Genomic DNA, 20959 nt, shown 5'->3' on the forward strand with positions numbered 1-20959 from the left:
ATAATCCGACTAGGGTTAGCTTGCGTCCTTATAATTCGTGGCCAGATCTTGAGAATTGATTTTGAATGTCCTACATATATGTTTGTGCCTTTTTTTCTTCCTGATCTTGAGAATTGATTGCGAATGTCCTACTTGTTATGCCATTTTTTCTTTCAGATTGGTATGTACACACATGAGGCTCCGACCAGCACCACCACCGGATGTAGATCTTGGACCCAGCTGTGTGGCCAGAAGCGCCCCTGGACCTGAGGAACCAGTAGAATCTTCGGCGGACCGCATCAGCGATCTCCCGGATGGAATCCTTGGGGAGATCATCTCCCTTCTCCCCACCAAGGATGGCTACCGCACACAAGTCCTCGCATCTCGGTGGTGCACTCTATGGTGCACCGCGCCTCTTAATCTCGACTGTCGTCAGCTATCTGTCAATGATGATTCTGAACTCCCCGGATCCATCATCTCCTCCCACAAGGGCTCCATTCAATGCATCTGCATCCTGGCATGCTACTTGCTGGACATACCCTGCACGGTGGCCGCCTGGCTGACATCCCGTCAATTCAATAAGCTCCAGCAGCTTGAGTTCTACCATGACTATGTATGTAACATACCACGAAGCAATGTATCTATGCCCTCACCACATATGTCCATCATGTGGTTTTCCTCCTCTCTCCACACTGCCACCTTTTCCTGGTGCAATCAAGCAAACAATCTGGTACAAATTCTTTGACTCCCACTGCTAAACAAACTTGCACTTGTGGTGGTTGATCTATCGGAGGCTGCACTGCACAACATCGTCCACTCCAGCTGCATAGCATCATCCGCTCCAGCTTCTCATCATCGAAGATGCCCCTTCACTTCAAATGTTTGCTCCTTGATTCTAGTATAGTACCTTCGCAAATAACTATGGTCTCTGCGCCTAAACTGGAGACCTTGGGTGCAATTCGTGATCCTTTTAGATGGTTCAAGATGGTGTTTGGCTCCACACCTATTGAGGTACTGTATATTATTCACGTAAACTTTTGTAATCTTCCTTTCTCATTTGTGTGCATAAGCTAAGTATCATCTTGGAGTACACTTTTGGTACTAATATTATGTTCTATCCTCAACGAAGAGCTTGTCCATCCTATCATTGGTGGTGGATTCTGTCAAGACCTTACATATCATTATGTGGTGTTTTGATCTGAACATGATTGTTGGCTTGTTGCAATGCTTTCCATGTCTGGATAATTTGTATATAAAGGTGATGAGTTCACGCACATTGAAAGCCCATATGTAATGTACTATAATTAATCGTCGTGCTATCACTCTTTCAACATAATCTTTTTAGACATTAACTGTTTTCAATCTTCATCTCTATTTAGGCACTAACACATGGAGAAAAAGGTATAACAAATTGATGGTTGAAGAAGCACCGGGATTTTCTCAGATCTCATGACATTCGTTTGAAGACAGTAACACTGGAAGGATATGAATCCAACAATGCATGCACTAGCTTTGTCACATTCTTCATGTTGAATGCGAGGGCACTATTGTCCGTGAGGATTAAGTTTTTCGACAAGAAATTTCTTATGGCTGCAAGTGTTGAACAACATAAAAAGAAGTTTCAGGTGGACCTAAGGGCTTCTGATCGTGCTCGGCTTCTATTTACAACAACTTGTCATCATCTACCAGTAGAATTTCTGGCCGGGGATCTTGATTTTATGGATCAGACCGATCCATTTGTTTGTGCCTGCCGAAAACTTTGGTTCAGTTAGATGCCATTGTCCTGTTCAATCTGGATTTTGTCTAAACCTGATGAGCAATTAATCCTCATGCTTTTGTACTGTTTGTAAGCTGGAGTTAGATATTGTTTCCCTTTTCAACTCGGGTTTGATCCATATTTTCTTTCTTTTTACTGGGCCAATGGCTTTCCATTTCTTTCATTAAGACATAAATATTACAAGCATTCACAACACTGGGAAAAAACATCACTCTCGCGGGATCCTCGAGATCTTTGTTCATTATAGAACCCAAAAGTTCTTAGCGCCCACCAGCACCCAAAAACTTATTTTCAGCTAGCACACCAAATGGGTTGTAATTCTTAAGAAGAAAAGTAGCATGGTAGTGATAGATTTGTTTTTGTCATTCAGGACCCACGAGGAAAAAGCCTATCGAGGGCGGTGTCAACTCGACAGCGAAGATTGAGAAACCTGGTTTTAAAATTACTGTAAATCCAAAACTCGCGCTCAAAATCATGAAACTCGGCATGGTGTTATGACACAATAGCAACATGTTGTGGTAAAAAATTAGTCCAATTTGGGACAAGTTTTGGTACAAACTTCTTACAAACCAGAGCTTCTCTCAAAAAGGCTCATGGTTCCGAGAGGGACCTTGTCACCTATGTGTGCGAAATGACATATGCTGTCTTTTCCCGCCTTGATTTATTTTACAGAGGCAACATGCAACTATATATAGTAGTGTCGTCCTAAAAATATGAAATTATTCACGGTTCGTTTTGCCTTTTTTGAGTTTCCTAGGCATTTTGGAACGTACTTTCGTGTGTGCAAAGATCATGTGTGTACTAGCCACATATGTAATTCGATGTTCAATCTGTTTATGGAATCAAGTCCTTATAAGTTATAAGTACATATGTTGTTGTTCTGTGTGCAATGACATCGCACATGGACCATACTAGGGAACCCGTCGATGATGATTTCATCAATCGCTGACAATTGTATACCACCAAGCGTTTTCCCACAACACACACGGCTTATTAGCAGCAATCGTCTATGTTATTATCGATCTTCACAGACATTTCTGATTACAGACCTATTTGCCACGCATCACACACATCTTGTTATATTGAACCATTTTTGTTCTCTTGGCTCAAAGCAAACAGTTCATCCGAGTGAACCACATGTCGTATATCGCACACACCTTCATCTGGTTGACCGTTTCTTTTGTGTTGCCTAATCACAAACAGTTCATCCGAGTGAACTGTATGCTGTATATCGCACACACCTTCATCTGGATGCACATTTCTTTTGTTCCTCATCATCACAAACAGTTCATTGAACTGAACCGTATGCCTTGCATTGCACATGCAACTAAAATCTGAACCGTTTTTGATGCATCCTCCATCGCAAATGTTTTGCACCTTTTTTGATGGGTTTTTTTACATCCCCGTTTGTGATTAGTGCATCGCACTGATCGTAGTGTCGCGTTATCAGCATCCTGTAGTAGTGTGTACATCTCTGTCAGGTGGAATAGCTGGCAGTTCCTCTGGAAAGACATCCAGAAAGTCACGGACTACCGGGAGATCTTCAAGGTCTAGAAAGGGCTGGCATTAAGAGAATAGAGTTGACACTTTGCAACTCTGGTGGAGACAGTGACTATCTTGCCTGATGGGTGTGTAAGTTGATCAGACCTGGTGTAGCAATCAATCTTGGCATAATGAGCTTTCATCCAGTCCATACCCAAGATGATGTTAATATATGTCGACTTGAGGGCTATAAGTGATGCAAGAAATACGAGTCTGTCAACAAGGATTTCATTACCATGGCTTACACTAGAAGTTTGCCATTTGGATCCAGGAGTTTGAATGACTAGTGGAGAGGGCATATCACAAAATGAAATGCTGTGCAAGTTAGCATAGCTTTCAGAAATGAAGGAGTGAGATGCTCCAGTATCGAACCGAACCGATGTTGGATGACAGTTGACAAGGAGTGTACCAAGAATGACATCCGGATCATCATGAGCGTTTTAGTTGAGATGTGATGCACACGTCCACGTTCAGTGGGAGCTCACTTGAAACTATTCATCTTGAGTGATGGCTTACCACGGCCAACAGACTTCTCAGGCCGGGATGGAGCATAGTTGGCTTGAGAGCAGTCATGTGCATAGTGTCCTGGCTTTCCGCATGTGAAACAAGTCCCTGGAGTACTACGTGGACCCGCATTGGAAGGTGGTCTACCAACAGGCTTGGGTGGAGCATACTACTGAACTGAGTGAGGTGCCACATAAGATCGCCTCGGTGAATATTCGGGTGGAATAGCGAAGTTCGGAACCCAAATCCAATGCTTATGAGAGCTAGAGCCAGAGGAAGAACCCAAATCACGGGTGTGGTTATGAGACTCCTCGTAAGTGAGTCGAGCTATGTCTGCATTAATGGCCTTATTCATAAGAGCCTGGAATGTATTGCAATGGTGCAGGTGAATATCATGAGGCAACTTGGGGTTGAGACCCTTCCGGAACCTAGCCTGCTTCTTGGCATTCGTGGACACCTCCTCTATAGAATAGCGGACGAGGTTCTCAAACTCTCTACTATAAGCATAAACAACCATCTTACTCTAGGTGAAACTACAGAACTCTTCTCTCTTGTGATCGATGAGTGCTTGAGGAATGTGATGCTCGCAAAAAGCCTCAGTGAAATCTCTCCAGGTAGGTATCTAGCCAGCTGGAAGCATAGCCTCATAGTTCTGCCACCAAAGACTAGCAGGACCCTCCAGGTGATATGTAGCATAGGTCACCTTGTCACATTCAAATATGCTCACGGAACGCAGCTTGTGAGTGATACTACGGAGCCAGTCATCTACATCGAGTGGCTCAATGGAATGATGGAAGGTGGGTGGGTTCAGGCTAATGAAGTCGGTGATGGAAACCAACTCATTACGCTGATGGGCGGTGTTCTGCTCAATACGTGCCAACAAGAGGTTAGACCCACGCTTGTTCCTCTCAATCTCTAACATGAACTTTGCCAACGAAGAGTGGTCGGGAGGATCCTCATCCCTACCATCTCCGTGGTTCATGCTACGAGCACCAAAACTTCGCTTAACTTACGACATCCTAAGAACGAAACCAAGGACGGAGTCAGCATCAACTAAAGGGTGTAGAATGTAGCACAAGGAAATTAGTATCTCTCAAACTCCTAGGACAATTCCGGCAACATAACTGCAGTAAAATGCTCAAAATGAGACATCCTGCAAACGATGGGGTAGTACCATACTCGATATCACCACTGAAGGTTTTGTGATAGTACTAAACATACTACACCAGAAGTACTTGAAAACAGAAGTATGACTTTGAGCAACCAATCCTATGAGACTACGGGGTAGTAACTGGTGATCCTGATGGATGGAAGAGAAAGCCTAGTTCCTTAACCCCGTAGGAAAGATAGGATGACTCTGATCAGAAGGGCATAAGGTATAAGGAGTAAAAAGAGCCTTACATTCCCTTCCACAATCAATTCCCTTGTATAAATAAAGAATTTCTAGACTCAACTTCGACCAGTCTGGCTTAGTAATCCTACAAGCAGTCAGGCTCTGATACCAAAGCTGTCGGGACCCTGATCCTAAGTCACACCAGTCTAGCATGTAACACATCATATCACTTTGCGGCCTCATGCACGATATTCCTGCGGATGCAGCCTTACCTTGGCCGGGACCGTTCGCGCATTTTGGCTCACGTATATGATTGTGTCGCTAGCATCCATATGACAGAGAACCCGGGCCGACATGACTAGTCATAAACCCAAGGTGGCACAAACTTATAGGGATATGCATACATAACCTAGCAACGAACGTGTCGGTCATCAACGTATGAACCCAAGTCGTAGCAAGCAACAAGGACTTAAAGGAACAACGCGTGACATTTCCCGATGGGAGAGACATAGGAACAAAGAAGGATACATGCCGTCCAACCCAAGTGTTCTGGAGCAGTGGCGAACTACCATGGCTCAGTGGAAGCACTAGGAGACATTTCCCCGTAAGGAAGGTACCAAGAATAAACAACTAGGTGTCGGACCCCACACATAGCAATACTCATTACACGTACGCATAACATGCATGATATGTGTAGATATAACATGGAATCACAACAAAACTCAACAACTCATATAGATAAAGGCCCATAAGAGCCATCATAGTATTTATTACAAACAGGGGTCAAATGACTCATCAAATAGAGCATACTAGCAACGGAAGCATAACATGTCTGAGTACAGACAACTACAAATGAAAAAGGCTGAGAAGCCTGACTATTTACAAGACCCTCCCAAGGGTACAAGATCGTAGATGAGGTAACAAGCTATTCGTCGAAGTCCAAGTGTAACTACTTGTGAGACAGAAGTCTCATCTGCAAAACATAAATTAAGCAAACGTGAGTACAAAGGTACTCATCAAGACTTACATCAGAGTCTATCATACATGCATTAGTATCAAGAAGGCAATGTGCAGTTTGGCTGCAGCAAGCCAGCTTTGACTCGGTGGCTATACTGAACTATGACTATCAGTAAATTCCTTTAGGTGAGGAAGTGCAGACGAGTCGACTAATCACCACACAATACACTAATATGGATTCTTTCCCGTCTCCCTACGAGAAAGCCATCCATAGCACTCACACTTGTCTTGAGCATTTTAGCGTAACCACTTCAACTTGTCTATGTAACACATAAGCATCCAAGTAGTCTATATCCGCGGACATGGTTATTCGAATAGATCATGATAACACTTCAGGGGTGTACTTCTTCACACACGCTCTCGCCACTTACCGCCATGTACACGTCATGTATCTCGGCAACCTTCAAGGAGAAGCCTGGTGAGGGTGTCGGCCACGACCTGACTAACCACGCTAGTCTCTAGTCCGGGTTTATCGCCAATCCGAGGTCGAACCCGCAAAGGAATTCCGACCGAAGTTTCCATCACGGCCCCAAATGATGTGAGCAGGGTTCCCAAGCCCACCATATGGGTTCCACTTGGTACACTGTGCCACTATGCCTAGTCTGTCCCAAGCCCACCCTGTCGGGTGCCACTCGGTAGAAAAATAGCACTACCGACAAACACCAGAAACTATTTGCAACTCCTGGACAGAGATCAAGTCGGTTAATAAGTCGAAAGGGGCCCGTAAGCATTCCAACATGTGGTAGTAACTAGTCTTGGACAACATACACAGAACTTAGTTCTTAAGGACGGTTCCAGTGAGACAACCCACCATGTACTCCTACGTGGCCTCTCACCACTACCTTTACCAAATCATGTTCACATGCTTAACCTCAGCATTAGAACATGGAATAACACTCCGATTCATTCCCAATGAATCAGACCTGACACAACTCTAAGCAATAGCAGGCATGGCATGGTAGGAACACAACATGGCTCAATCAACTCGTACACGTGCTAGTGGTTTCAACTATTTTCTGTGGCAATGACAAGTCATGCAGAGGAATAGGTTCAACTACCGCATCATAAAGTAGCAGTTGAATTGTTGTTGTCCTAATGCAATAAAAGAGAGCAGGAGCAAGAGAGTGGGGTTGTATCGGAATGAACAAGGCAGTTTGCTTGCCTGGTAGATCAACATGGGGCACTGCTCCTTTGGCAGTTACTTTGGAACGGTCTCCGGAGCAAGACCTATTGAGAAGGACATTGCCGGCAATCAGTATACAACCATATGCAACAATATGATGCATGATCATGGCATGTAGATGTGATGTGGTTTGTGCTAATGCATCTAGCATTCATTTTGGATAAAGTTCATTTGAACGAAAGGTTCAAATGCAACTCTAGTCCAAGCCTCTTTAAAAGCCATTATCATGTTTCACTTATACAGTAGGTATAATTTGGTTTTTCATGCATGAAACTGGTACATATGGATAGATTTAATTTTTCTGATAATTTTTCATATATAAATTAGTTCAATCTGAGCTACGGTTGAATTTATATGAATTTTTGAATTTTTGCTAATTTTCTAGAATATCCAAAATAGAAATAATCCAGAAAATCATTTGTTGCGTCAGCACAGCATCATGCCTACGTCAGCAGGTCAACAGCGCTGACCAGTTAAACTTGACGTGTGGGGTCCACACGTAAGTGACACAGAGTTAACAGGGGGGTTATCTTAGCCTAACTAAAGATTAGGGGCGCGGGGCCCATCTGTCAGTGTGAGGGGTTTAGTTAACTGGTGATTAGCCTTAAGCTAATCACCTGGCAGGCCGGGCCCGCATGCTAGGGCTCAGGCGGTTGGGCTCGTAGCCAGCGACCTATGGTCACGTTGGAGTCCGTGTTGCCAGCCACAGGAGCAGCGTATGAGGGCACCGGGCCGTAGCCCGGGCTTGCCCGCATCCAGGGGAGTTGAACTGAGGACATAGGGTGGCCGGAGCTTGCTAGAGCAGAGCTTGTGGTGACGGCCGGAGTTCAACTTCGAGCGACGCAGCAGCTAGGGCGGGCAAGCAAACATGGGAGCAAGGGGGGACGATGGCGGTGGTCATAGCGGATCCAGAGGCATCGTCGGCGCGCTCGGGGAAGGTCCGGTTCGGCCGGAATGATGACGATGATCACAGGAGGCTGACAATGAAGACGCCAGCGGGGATGGCTCCATGGGCGCTCGGCGACGCATGGCTTGACGGTTTGGTAGCAGGCGATGTGGTGGAGCTTGGGGACAACTCAGGCGGCATGAAGATGACGGTGGCTACCTCTGCGAGGGGCGTCATGCGGCGAGGTGCTCGGCCATGGAGGCGGGAAGCGAGGTAGAGGCGAGGGGAAGACTAAGGGGGGTCGTCCCGATACGGACGGTAGTGGCGACGTCAGCCAGCTTGTCACGCTGCACTGGAGGGCAGGCAGGCAGCTCGCGTGGTGCGCGGAGCATGCGTGCTCGCCGGGCACGCACCTCGCCTACACGCGCGAGGTGGGGGACGGCGTGGTGGCCTGTTGGGGTGGGCCAGAGTAGTAACAGGCCAGGTAAGTCAGCCCAGGTAAAGTCCCTCTCTCTCTCTCTCTCCCTTTTCCTATTTCTGTTCTATTTTCTATTCGTGACATTTCTTTTTATAAATCATTTTATAAATTTCTAAAACTTTTTGTGGGCACTAGTACAATTATCCCAGAGGCCCTCACAAGTTTCTAGAATTATTGGATTAACTCAAATGCCCAAAATAAATATTTCTGAGCTACTAAAAATATTTTTTAGAATTTTACCTCTGACCAATATTTTTAGAGAAATACGGGAACATTTTCTTGGACCTAGTTGAAGCATTTTTTATCTTGGTTATTTCCAAAATGATTTCTGAGGCTTCCAAATGTCCCTAGTCTAACTTTAATTGAAATTTAAACATGTCGCAAGCAAGATGACAACACTTATCATTACTAGAAGCTAGGGATGTGACAGATCCTATACGAGAGGGACTCAAACATACCACCAAGGATAGAGCCGCATATTGAAGACACTTTTGCAAGGTGGATATCATTACATCGTACCATATACAACTTAAATGGGGATACATACAAAGGCATACAATTTCTGCATGAATACATCAAACATCATACAAAAGAGCAGCATCTGACTACGGATGAAAAACAATCGGAAAACAAGAACGACATCCACCCTGCTAGCCCAGGAAACCGACCAGGAACCTATCCCTCGATCGAAGAAGATGTAGGAGAAGAACTCCAAAACAAGCAAACATCGCTCTCATGTCATATCATTGCATTACATGTACATGCATATATTGTTGTAGTAATTGGTGAGCCACGAGGACTCAGCAATCCCATTACCATGGGTATCAAAACTAGAAAAGCTTAATGTGTATAGAATGGTTAACTAGAGAGGTTGCAGCAAGCACAATGCTTGTATGGTGGCTAATTTACGAGTACAAGAATAAGAAGAGTAAGTACGCATAATGGTCGCAAAGTAGTAATGATAAAGAAGTGATCCTAAACTACTTACGATTCAATCATAACCCCACCGTGTTCTCTTCTCAAACTTTCTCGAAAAGAGACGGTCACGGTTATGCACATGGTTGGTGTATTTTAATTAGGATTTCATGTCAAGTTCTCTACAACCGATGGTTATAAATAGCCAAGTGCCACATAACCATAGGCCCGACTTCGCATAAGATTTAACCCTGCAGGGGTGTTCCAACCTGGTCCATCACAAACCTACAGAAGCTGTGGTGGAAATACCTCAACCTCAAGAAAAAATCGATCATCCTCGAGTCAGGCCAAAGTATCCTCGGAATCCCTATGCATAAGACAATTTGACAATGGTAACACAAGTACAACATGACCTCCCAAGGTGTCGACACCCTGATAGGAGGCGGCATATCTCGTTCTTAGGACACAACCGGATGAGCGGTACGTACATTTACCAAAAAACCATAGTTGCCCATGGAGGTACCACAAGTGGATCTCGTTTGGTCCGGCACCATCATCACTGGTCCCCTGTATTATGTGGAATAAGGAATTCTTGGGTTCATGACACCCTATGAGTTAATTAATTAATTCAGAATTATTATGTTGTCAAATGTTAAAACCAATGTTGGGCCTTGCTGGAAGCGGTAATTCAAAGTGAACTGTCAAGAGGGTCCCATTCCCCTGAGTGTGTTAGGAATGATAATCAAGGATAATAACCCACCATTACCGAAACTAGGGTGGCATGAGTGGAACACCCCACCTAGCAAAACACCGAGACTTCCACCCAAAACCAAGTATATAGATATATTAATTAAATAATAGATATTGTGATATCCCATGAAATCCATGTCCCAACATGGAATAACCTGCAACACACTTGCAACTAGCAACACTATAAGAAAGGGGCTGAGCAAAGTGGTAACGTAGCCAAACAACGGTTTGCTGGGTAAGGGTGGTTACAGGCGTTATCATGGAATATGGGAGGCTGACATGTATGTGGTAGGAAGTGCGATGTAGCGATAGCAACGAGAATACTAGCAAGCAAATGTAGTAAAAATATCCAAGGTTATGGTCATCTTGCCTGAAATCCCACTTGGAAGAAGAATGAGTCCATGATGTAGACGAACCAACATAATCGAACGCATTCTCACAATCGCAACAAAACCGGGAATTATCGAGAAGAAGCACAACCGGAAGGAAGCAAGCAGCACGGTAAACACACAAGCATAAACATGGCATGATGCTCTACCAAGTATTATGCATGACAGGATTAAATGATGTTACTCATGGCAAAAGATGATGCATAGAAGAACCCCACATCAAAGCAAGTTTAAATGAGGCCAGAAACAACACATAACTATTTCGGAAGGTCCCCATATGCAAATTTCGAATTTTCTACTTTCTGAACAAATCCTTATGTTAAAGTTGCTAAACAACAAGTTTAAGTGCACCATGATGATCTACACATTTTTCTACTCAAGTTACATATGTAGACCATTTAATTCAGAGCTACGGTCTAAAAGATATGAGCTAAACAAGTTTAACCTGGAATTGATGCAAAATGCATGTAAACACAATCACAGACACTCCAAAACATGGATGCAACTAGACATTATGAAAGTACATGAAAATCTAAGCAATTTTCATATAGAACACGATCAAAACGGAGCAACGGTTCAACACATACACACAAGACATGTTATAATGACAATCTGCCCAAAATAGCAACTAGGCATATTGCAAGCATCAAATCAACATGCTACAGGAAACATATGGACACAAACTTGATATGAACTTAAAGTACAGATAACATACTTCAAATCATCTTTACGATTCAGGTTCATAAGCATCATGGTTAATTTACTATGATCCATGCAAAATGCAATGTTCTGCTACAGGTTAGGACTTGCTGAAAAACTGGTCATATATGACAGTAGAGTTACAATGATGCATGTTGGAGGCATGAAATAAATATGCTATAGTGCTATAACATGGCATCAAATGGAATAGCATCCTAGTACATATCATGGAGCTCAACTCATACAACATGGAATATACATAGGAGCAACAAGTTCATGGGAATCAACAAAACAATATGCAACCGTTATATAGCAGATATTAGACTGGGTGAAAATCTTGGAATGCAAAATAGCAACATCATGATGCTGATTTGGAGGCACATACCAGAAATCATAGCAATTCTAAAATTTATGTGGATGACATGGCCATGTAGTGGACATAGTATACTCCAAGTTGCTCCTTGGGCACAACTTCATATGATTCATAGATTAATTACAATGTTTTTTACGAAATGGAACATGCTGTTAACAGGTTGACAGTTTTTGGATGATGGCAACTTGAGAGAAAAAAGAGACATGCTACAACAAGTTTACATGGCAACCAAGGGCATGGCATCAGATTACACATTACATGGACCAAGTCACATGAAGGAATCATATGCATCTGAGCAATGGATTAGTGGAAAACATCATGGCAACTTGACAAGTTTTATAACAGGTAGTTTCAGACTTAGTAGTTCAACAAGTGTAAAACAGCAACAATATCATAGCATGTTTGCAAGCTTGTTACGGTGCCTAAATATGTTTATCAAGGCATGGGAAAAAATACTAGCAGCAAGTATACATGAAACTGCACCAAACACAAGTAGAAAGTTTATTCATATGATGCTTGCATTAAATCACATGAAAATAACGAAATGACAAGTTTTAACAGTTTCAACATTGAACATCAGGATGCACTTTTGCAACGAATATTATGACATGAAGATGAACCCTATCATGAATGCAAAAGCCACAATCAAGTAGGGAACAAAGAGTATATGATTTTACATACATAAATCATTCCAATCGGATAGATATGCACAGTGGTACACACACCACAAGAATTCAAAATGATGATATTTCAGAAAAGGACAGCAAGAAAACAAGGGCGCACGGGATAGCTACTTAACACACTGGGCGAGGCGACCGTTTGGGCCGGCAGATGGGCCCGGTCAGCAGGCCGGCCCACACGGGCGCCGGTGGCGCTTGAGGCGTCGTGTCCCTGCCGATCCGACTAGATCAAGGCAGGGATGAGCAAGGCGGCAACAATGCAGGTCATAGGGCGGCTCAAAGGGAGCTGGATCTGGGCGAGAGTACTTCTCTGGCTAGATCCGGGCCTGAGGCGGACGTGGGCGGGTTCAGCGTGGAGCTCCGACGGGGGTGAAGAGGTAGCTCGTGGTGGCGGCTCTCCCCAGCAGGAGACCGAGAGGAGGGTGAGGTGAGGAAAGTGTGGTGAGGGGGAGAACAAGGAGGGGGAAAGGGCTTGGTCGGAGGTCATCGCCAGCGGCGGTACGACGAGGCGGTGGGGTCGCGTGGCAGCGGGCAAAGCCGGGAGGCTCGAGCGGGGGCAGAGGAGTGCTCGGGCTCGTGAGGTGTGGCTTCCGGTGGCTCGGGCCTGGGAGGGGGGCCCAGGGTGGGCCATGGATGGGCCTGCAGGGCCGCGGCACTGGCGGAGTTGAAGGGGTGACGTGAAGGCGCCCTGTTGGCTGCGGCCCTCGGTTGGGCGGCAGCTGGCCCGTCGGATAGCGCCAAGTGGCGGTGGAAGGTTGGCCAGCATGGAAGATGAGGCAAGGACGGGGTGGTGACTGCTGAGAGGTGGGAGGAGGCTAGGGGTAGAGTTTAGCCAAATTTGGAAGGAGGGGGTTTCCTTAGATAGCCGGGGTTAGGGTTTGAGAGTTTTGCGGGGTGTTCGGAGCCCTCCGTTCGCGACCGTGCGGCTCCGATGAGAGGGCGGTTAGGTGGGCTGCAGATGGGCTATGTAGGAAGTCTTGTGGCTGAATAGAGAGGGAGGATGGCAGCTCGACATAGTTTTCGGATACCGAAAACGTTTGACGTTTGGTCAACTATAGTACCGCTATACTTATCTGTTAGGGCATCAAACGGACTCTGAATGCGATTAAATTTGGCAGGCGGTCTACCGACAGTAAAACGAGACCGTGCGCCAACTTCCAACCCATTCCAAGAACATTTTTATCCCACTATAAAATAAAATTTCGGAGGTGCCGCTGGCGCGTGCGAGAGTGGTTGGACTCAGAATGGACAACAGAATGAACCGGGAGGAGCCGACAACTACGAATGAATGCAAGTTTTGAAAAACATGCGGATGAAATGCACATGATGACATGGCAAGGTGCAACATGCAAGCGAATGACATGGCGACGGCGGGGAATAACTGGAAGACATCTGGAGCATCGGTCTCGAGGCGTCACAACTCTCCTCCACTAACAGAAGATCTCGACGTGAGATCCTAGGAAGGCAATGGGAGAGGAAGAGGAAGATGAAGAGGTAAAGCAAAGATCAAGAGAGAACATGAACGAAGTCCAGAGCACTTGGGTAGAAAAGAGGAACAAGGAATATGATGAGAATCAAAAGCTGAAGGAACAAGATAGACTATGAAACCACTCTGGTTATGACAAGATAGAAAAGGAATATACACGAAAGAATTTGGATAGCATCTGGGTAAAAAAGCAGAGGTTGACAAGATGCAAGACTGGAAAAGAGGACACAACACTCTGGTAAAATGGATTAGCAAGGAAAGAACAAGCTCTTGGTGAAACAAGGTGATGGGTGAAAAGTGCAACACCACAATGCCACCGAAACGAAAGGTTAGAAGCTAAATTGTTGGAAGGAATAGAAAGGGGAAGCAAAAGACAGCTTCCACCATAACTGAATTGAGGAGCATCCTTATAAGGAAGGATTCAATGGAGTTGTTGGAAATTCAACAATGAAAAGAATAAGCTTGTTGTGGGTAATGGAAAACATCTCAAAATTATGAGGTGATAACCGGCCACAAACGGAAACGATTGTTAAATGTGAAACAACATGTCCGAAACATAAGGAAGAATTAGTTGCACTTTGGTATGCAAGAGGAGGGATACTTGAGCTCCAACATGATTCTTGACGGACTTGAATAATGAATAAATCCTTGACGAGAATGAGTTAAATCCTTTATGAACCACCATGAAGAACACCGGTAAAAAGGATTAAAGAAACAAAAGTTGTAAAGAACAAGATGAAGCCTTGGAATGATTTATATGGAGCTCCACGATGAGACAACCGAGAAAACTCGGAACTCCGGAAAAGAAAAGATGGACAACTTAGAACTAAGAGTTTATTCATCATGAACAAGCTCCAAAGGAAGGAATTACTTCACCATGATGAAATAAGAATAAGAATTACATTATGCTTATCCTCATCAAATTTAATTGATGACAAACGGATTTGGCATGCAACTTATTCCTCTTGAAAAGGATTGAGAGACATATAGCGCAAACTTCAGAAGGTCTTCAACAAACCACCGCAAGAAATGAGAACGATAAAAAAAGAGAATGAATTGCCGGGAATAATTAGAAGTGTAAATATGCTTGAGGGGATTTAGATACAAGAGAACGAAGAGATCACCAGTTGATTAAACAAAACTTGAATGAAGCACTGGAAGAATTTGAGAACATGTTTGGGATATAACCCCGCCGTATAACTAGTCCTAAAATGGCCGGGTTAGACCATTGGCGACATAAGGAGATGGGCCTTTGAAGAGACAAGACAACCAAGATGTAGCATTAAGGAGGCGGTTCGCAAGATAGGATGGCTTAGGCTTAAGTTCAGAAGATGGCCCAAAGGAGTAACCCGCCATGTATTGATCTACCTTGTAATGCAAGGTGACTTGGAGTATGGTTCAGTCACGTATTGTAACCCGGCCCGGACTCTTGTAAGCTGGCAGCCTTGACCTCTATATAAATATGAGTCCCCGACAGAGAATAATTAGGTTAGAATCGATCGATACCTAGGTCAAGCGAATCTGCTCCCTTGTATTCGATACTCAAGCAATATAACATAAAGCAGGGCGTAGGCTATTACCTCGATTGTGAGGGGCCGAACCTGGGTAAACTCGTGTCTCTTGTCCCACTCAACCACGATAAGCAAATCAATATTGCGATGGTTTCACGCTTAAGTCCTTATACTAGGACAACTGTCGTGGCAAAACAATGACAGTTGGCGCCCACGGTGGGGCCAGCGCACAGTGGTTTTGATTTCTTGAAGGGCTCTTTTCTAGGGATCGAGGGATATGCCATTGGCAGGATGACCAAGAGTCACCGCGGCAAGCTCTACATCGATGATGATGGCTAGGGCCCCGAGGGTTACTCAATCGAGTACGGGTACCGGGCCCCCTTCGGCGGAATCCACGTCTTCATCGACAAGATTGCCGGGTCAGAGCTTGAGCCAGACTTCTGCACTGACACCATCGAGTCGGCTTGGTGCATGCAACCCGCCTGGGTCTAAGCTGGGCGGAGGTTTGCTTTCATGGGCTTCACGTAAGGGATGGAACTTGCAGAAAATTCCGCGTCTGGAGGAGAGATCTCGTATATTCAGGTGATGACTCCTCAACCAGCTTGACAAAATCAATCTATCAGCTTCAGGATGGCGGGTTTGGGGGCTATTCCGATGGTCACAGTATTCCGGACCCTTATGAGCCACCGTGTAGGGATGCTATCTTCTTCATGGCTGGCACATGCCCGGCTCTCAATTCTTCAATGGCGGATGCAACGGCCTCTGACTTGGCGGATGCAAGTGTTGGTGGATCTGGTTTAGCCAGGCCAGTAGCTTAGGTGTTGTTGGATCTCATGGGCACCTTGACAACTTTATTGGCAATGGAGGTCACTTCAGCGTATTAGGCAGAGCGCAGCGCGAAAATTGCAAAGATTCGTGAGGAGATATCCAAGGACCAAGAGGATATTGTGGCTAAGAATATCCAAAAAGTTGTGCTGAAAGATGAGATTGACGGAGAGGCGGATCGTGTGAAGGCAAAAGCCTGGTGCTCAAATCTGGAACAGAATGCATCCAATGCAGTGTTCCAGTGAAGGCACCAGAGTCATCTGCCATTGATGTATGACACGAGGCAATTTTTAACACTCTTGGAGCAGGTCCAAGTACTCCCGGTGCATGGGTGAATCCCTAGTTAAACCCAAACATGGCAGGAAGTCGGGCAGCGGCTCAACCTCATCAGCCTGAGCCGGCATATGTGGAAGAGCAGGCACCTAGCATGCCCCCAATCAAACGCTGCCTCAACATTTCCTGACGCCACCATGGAGTTTTTCTAACTCTATGGATAACATGTTAGCAGCAATGACTCGACTAGCGGCGATTCCTATTGCTAGCGAGTCACCGGCTGTGGTGAAAACTCATAATGCGGTTGAGCTCCTATAGACAACCATTGCTCAGCAGGCCGCCTACTCATACAGTCGTGATAGTGTGCACTCACTACAAAAAATACACTTCCGTGATGATACATGTTTGTCACAGTAGGTCACGTTTTCTGTCATGCATGTACATCGATGACGATTTATTGACAGAATCAAGATAGTCATACATGTGTTGTCGTAGAAGTGTTCCATGACATAACCAAAATTATCATCACGGAAGTGTCCACTTCCTTGATGATAAAATCGCGCGTCACAAAAGTTCTTTCGTCAAGGGTGACCGACACATGGCATCCAGCATAACGGGTCCCCGTTAAGCTATCGAGTTCTGGTTTGGATCCGATAACACATTAACAGCCCAGACCAATGGGGATTTTCCACGTGTAAAATTCTGAATGGCTAGAGTAACCACGTGTCGGCTCACCGTTGGGACAGATGTCATCCACTCATTGGACCGAAGGCGCCTATGATTCATCAACAGGTGGCACGGCCCAACAGAGGTCCATTCTAGTGAAAAGACCGGCCCGTTTGAATGGGTCAAAAGATGGCGAGCCAGCCCACAGAAATCCTGTTAACGGCATGTTTGCATATAGCCCATTTATAGCCCGCTAACTCACGACCTACCGAAATTTGGGCCAATAGCGTCATCTGGGCCGTCCAATATGATACCAGCCCGTTGTAACTTCCGGTCCATGTATGGCCCATGACGTCTTTCAGCCCATAGGAGGACCTTTGTAACTCTGGGCCCATTAAAGGCCCGAGATGAAACTGGCCCATAATGAACAATGTATCGCTTTATAGCCATTATTTCGTCGGCCGTTTCCAGCCCGTGTTAACTTTCGGTCTTCTAAGGGCCCATTTATTCTTGGGCTCAATTTTAGAATTCGGTAAGTTACGGTCCGTTCCTGGCCTATTCCATTTGTGGGCCAAATTTAGCCCGTGGATACATTTAGCTCGGTTATGGCCTGTTAACCTGTTGGGCTATTTTCACAGCGTTATCAAATATGGCCTATTAACGGCTCGTTATGGTCCATGAATAGTATGACACATGTTTGGCGAAATGATTATACATCCCGTATAAGGCCCATGGATCCTATGGCCCGTAGAAGGCCAATGGATCCTACGGCTTGTAGAAGGCCTATGGATCATACGACCCGTAGAAGGCCCATGGATCCTATGATCCGTAGAAGGCCCATGGATCCTACGGCCCATAGAAGGCCCATGGATCCTACGGCCTGCAGGAGGCCCATGGTTACAACAGTCCATGTGTTGCCCTGGTTATTGCGGCCTAGTTACCCAAAATAGGTTATTGTGGCCACTAGAAAAACGCAGAAAAAGAACTGCAGTGACTACAAGCAAACAACTAAACAAGACAATAAGGAAATAAATAAGCAAGCAACTAATGGTAGGCTATTTCGGCTATTACACATATTACATCCACTGGGCATCAAAGTTCGCCACCAGTGCAAATATACGAAACAAAGCAGCATATTACACACATTGGCCGTCTAAATTGGCAACCAGTGCAAATAAACGCGACAGCAAAACAAGTCCATAACTGAAACAACTTCAGAAGAGCTCAAGAAACGTTATCCTGGGTATCCACACATGCTGGCAATAAGCTTAGCAAGCTTATTAGCTTTGTCCTGTTTGGCGCTAAAATCCTCCAACGCTTGTTGGTGCACCAAAAATTATGCATCTGAATGCTCCAGGGACTTCCATAGTACTTCCGCTTCTTTTCGCAGCTCAGATGATCGATGTCTTTCAGCTAGTAGTTGGGACTCAATAAATTGAACTGATTCAGACAGTGAGTTTGAATAGCTTGTGCCAGCGGTAGTGGCCAGTAACTCGAACACTAAACCAAGACAGGACTTTGGGGTTGTCTCACTGTCTTCAAGATAGTTTTCCTTAGTTGTTTTATTAGCTTTGTTGGAGACCAACAAGGATGTCTCACTCTCATGAACCTTATGTGCATTACTTCCTTTACCATTGCTTAATAAGGCATTCTTCCCCAATATTCTGTCAGCATTCTAAAAGAAGAAACAAGCAGACACATAACAGGTTTAGCATGTACTAGTATATGAAACTCATTTCGGTGAACCATTTCATTAGTAAGGTGGACAAGATTAAACTACAAAGTCTTGTATTGCCAAGTAGTACATTATAAAAACATCAAACAAACATATATCTATGTCCTATGGTCACTTCATTGTCTTGCTAAATCAAAATAAAGACATGGTTCAAATCATACCAGTTCAAGAGAAAGCAGCACTAAAAGAATACAAAGTGTGGGAAACTACACGACACAACAAGATTTCAGATGGGTACCACGGGTCTACATCTACAACAACACTATTTGCTCTATTGTGATGCTAGTAATGTGCATGATATGAGAACTCAACTGCATACACAAGTGAAATTGAAATCAACATAGCTATTTATAAGATCAAACCTGTTAAAGAAACATGCAAAAACATACTTGTTCTTCCATTGGAGTTTTGATTGGATCCTTCAATTTAAAAATAAGTTTGTATGAGTAAATAGAGTGATACAAGAGCAAAGCAGTATGCATGATAGCAATGGAATCTTAAATGAGAACATTTGTTCTTCAGGTTTAATCACTTGTTCTACATGAAAAGAGTATAGTAAGATATAAGCATATAGTACTTAAAAGAATGAGCACATAGACCTTACCACATTCTTGGTTCGGGACTAGTATAGAACAAGGCGTTCATAGTCATCGTCCAGTAAATCTGTCTCAGGAGAATGTAAGGGAATTTGATGAGTTTCTTTGCTAGTGAAGTACATTATCTTCAGGTAATTTCGATACTGCCACCAAGCATTCTTGAAGATAGCAAAGGTATTAGCACAGGTACCTCATCCCGAGTTTCCAAATCGGTCCTTCTCTATAGATAAAAATGGGAAATTTTGTTATATTATAACCATCATGGAGGTAGAATGTATGGGACAAAGCAAAGTAATTGCCATGAATAACATTACTTACACATAACTCCTGGAAAACACCTGCAACTGGCATTTTCCTTCATCTTCAATATAATATTTCCATGATTGGAAGATACACACACAGGATTTAACGACATCAAATGTGATATATGCTTAACTACGAATGGTTGGTTGTGCTTCCTCCAAAGGAATAGGTGTACTAACTGGTGGAGTTGGGGTTCGCCGTGGTAGTACTGGCGCTTTGGGCACTGGAGTTGCCTTACTAACTGCTCTTGGTTGGCAGCTCTATGGTGGAGATGGAGTTGTGTCAACAGGAACTGGGTTACTATCTGCTGGGGTTGGGGTTAGATTGGGTGAAGCTAGTTCTCTGTCCATCGCAGTAGGGGTACAATCAGCGAGAGTCTGGGTTATGTGTGGTAGGGCTGGTTCTCGTGCATGTACAACCGGGGTGCTATCTCCACTAATAGGTAAGATTGTTTTATTTGAAGACCGTGTTTTTACTCCGCTAGATACTGCCATCACCCACTCCAATTGAAATGGCTGATAAACAGGAAACGTAGTTGAATGTATAGACATTGCATGAGAGACAGATGCAATAGATAGTGTGGAAAAAAGAGGGCATGAAATAGTTGACATGTATATTGTTTAACTAAAACGGATAGCATGACATAATTTCACATATATGATGTCTATCTAAACTGGATAGCATAGCATAACATAATTCAAAGATATGATGACTAACTAAATAGGAATGCACGACATAATTTACATACATGTTATCTAAGTAATCAGGATCACATGATTTAATTCACATATGTGATTTATATGCTAAGCAGAGGCCATTCGCATATATGTTGTATGAACTAAGAACACGGTGTTGAATATCGTGTATATAATGTCTAAACTATGCAATGCAAGACACCACATGCATGATATGAGCAGTATAACCGTGCCAAGTTAGAGCATACACCTTGGTGGGGGAATAGGACTAGTCATGTGTCTCTGAATCCATCTCTCGGGAGCTATCAGGACCCAGCAAGAGATCTGCTTCGACATGTAGCATTTTCTGCTCTCTAAATTTTTC

This window comes from Triticum aestivum, chromosome 4A (genome assembly GCF_018294505.1).
Source record: "Triticum aestivum cultivar Chinese Spring chromosome 4A, IWGSC CS RefSeq v2.1, whole genome shotgun sequence".
In the NCBI taxonomy this organism is placed as follows: Eukaryota; Viridiplantae; Streptophyta; class Magnoliopsida; order Poales; family Poaceae; genus Triticum; species Triticum aestivum.